We start from the raw sequence: 2,818 nt of genomic DNA on the forward strand, positions 1-2,818 counted from the left end.
GGGTTTCACCATGTTGGCCAGGCCGGTCTCAAACTCCTGACCTCGTGATCCACCCACCTCGGCCTCCCAAAGTGCTGGGATTACAGGTGTGAGCCACTTGCCCGACCTGAGTAAGTATTTTAAATCAGCACAGGTCCTCTGCTTAAAGTCAAGTTATAATTTGAACACAAAAATGAAAAATCATGCAGTAAAATGCCATCACGGAGCTTCAGTTGCCAATCTTTCCCCCAACCTTCTACCAAACAACAAAACCCTATAAAGGGTTACCTGTTAGTCCTACGGGAGGCATGTTGGACTTTGCAGACCATAACTTAAATTTTTATCTCCAGATGATGCTGTGCTTGAGAGTTTAGCAAGCTGCTTTGATGCCTAAATAAGGGACATAGGTTGCAAAAGGCATTACTACTTCCACTGCTCCTTTATATAATGCTTGAGAAATTACAAAGATCTTTGCTCTTTTATTTAGTCCTCATGACTTTGCTACAAGGCAGGTATTCTTCGTTTTAGAGTTGGGACAGTGTAGCTGAGTTCAGCAAACCAGACAGGTTAAGAGTGACTTCATCCACAGACCCCCATCCAGGAAACATCCTGAGCACTAACTGAAAAGCATTCAAGGGCTTGCTGAATTTGCATTCACATCTGGAGTTTTCAAGGCCACTAAGCTATGGAAACTTGACATCAATATTCAAATAGATGAAAAGGGACCTTGAGCATATCCATCAGAGAGTCACCAAGATGATAAAGGCCTGAGAAGCAGTATGCTCTTGTCTGGTGTTTGTGTCCTTTGACGACTGCACCATCCACCCAAATTTTGCTGCCTTCTTTATAGGAAGGGCCTTGTTCTCATGTGGTGGGCTGCCCACCGTTTCTCCTCTGGGCATTTGCTCATGTAGTTTGACCACAAGGAATGCTTCTCCTTCTTTCTCTCATCTATCTATAGCCTACGTATCCTTTAAGGCCCAGTTTCTAAAATATGTCTTCCAAATTTACTGTTTCTTCCATTCAGAATTCCTGGAGCACATGAGGTAGCCCCAAGTTAGATAGAATGTGGTATTGTTTGCTGCTGTTTTGCCTGTTTTGTGCTGTACCACCTCATCCATCTCCCCAGCTTAATTGTAAGCTATTTGAGGGGCAGAGATTCTGTCTTACTTGTATTTGTTTTCCCCATTGGGCCCAGCACAGTGATTGGCATATTGCAGATGTTTAGTACTTGAGAGAAACAAAATGTCTTCTTGCATTTGTGGATGAAAGATTAAAATGTCCAGGAAAAATTTACTTAGATTGATTTAAACTATGTTAGATTAATAAAAAGATGTATGTGTGTGAACTTCCTGGGAGTGAGGGTTTAACCCAGAGGACTTCCACACATAACCCTGACTGTCTTTCAGAAGAGAAGAGCCCCTGTTCCATTCTCTCTAGAGGGGATCGGATGCAGCAGGGCCTAAAAGCTCCTCTGTAGGCAGAGGCCCAGAGTGGAGAGATTTCCAGATGCAGGACTCCCCACTCCTCTGGCCCTCAGGGGAGAGCACCCAAAGTCTATGCTCTGGGCCAATGAGGGGGTCTTGTGGGCAAAGGGGAGTGGGAGTAGTAGGGGCTGGGCAGGGGCTGGTAAGGGAACACGGACTCCAAGACAAAATTGCAGTGGTTAAGAGATGCATGAGGACAGAAGGGACCTTACCTGGCATGGCAGCTCAGGCCCCAATGCCCTCTGCTGACCTCTCACCCCAGCCAAGATCAATGACTCTACTGTGCCTTGATCAGAGAAAGAGAGAATGGTGTGGCTCTTGGAGCAGGCCTCACCTCTCCCAAGTCTGGCGGGAGCCTGGCTTCAGCTTCTGTCTGTTCTGAGCTATTCCCTGTAGGCGTCTGGAGGGAACACACAGATGGGTTGGGCTGATGGGACTAGCTGGGTTGGGGGAGGGAGGCTCGTGGTGTATGGCTCCCCTCATGGGGGAGGTCTTGCTGTCATCATCTTCCATACACGAAACACGTTTTAAGTTTCTGCCACATAAAAGGCACTGGGCCTTTCTTGTTCCTCATCCTCCTCTCTGGCCATATCTGACCACTGGTGATACTCTCCTAGAAACTCCTCCTCTGGCAGTAGTCACAACAGGCTCAATCCTAGTTCTCCTACTACCTCTTTGGCAGTTGCTTCTCCACCTTCTCCATCTATATATCCCCAGGAGCTCCTTTTTCCCTCTTTTTTCTCTGGACCCCTGGGGCTTTGTTTTAAATTATTTTGTTTCTTTTCTTTCTTTCTTTCTTTTTTTTTTTTTTGAGACGGACCCTCACTCTGTCGCCAGGCTGGAGTGCAGTGGCATGATCTCGGCTCACTGCAACCTCTGCTGCCCAGGTTCAAGCGATTCTCCTGCCGCAGCCTCCCGAGTAGCTGGGATTACAGGTGCCTATCCCTGCACCTGACTAATTTTTGTAGTTTTTGGTAGAAACGGGGTTTCACTATCTTGGCCAGGCTGGTCTTGAACTCCTGAGCTCATGATCCACCCGCCTTGGCCTCCCAAAGTGCTGGGATTACAGGTGTGAACCACTGTGCCCGGCCTATTTTGTTTCATTTTTGAAGAGGTACTAAACAACATAGTTAAAAGTTCCAAAGGTAGGCCAGGCACGGTGGCTCACACCTGTAATCCCAGCACTTTGGGAGGCCGAGGTGGGTGGATCACGAGGTCAGGAGTTTGAGACCGGCCTGGCCAAGATGGTGAAATCCCCATCTCTACTAAATACAAAAATTAGCTGGGCATGGTGACGGGCACCTGTAATCCCAGCTACTCAGAAGACTTAGGCAGGAGAATCGCTTGAACCC

Source organism: Colobus angolensis, unplaced genomic scaffold (assembly GCF_000951035.1).
Source record: "Colobus angolensis palliatus isolate OR3802 unplaced genomic scaffold, Cang.pa_1.0 Scaffold88, whole genome shotgun sequence".
Classification (NCBI taxonomy): domain Eukaryota; kingdom Metazoa; phylum Chordata; class Mammalia; order Primates; family Cercopithecidae; genus Colobus; species Colobus angolensis.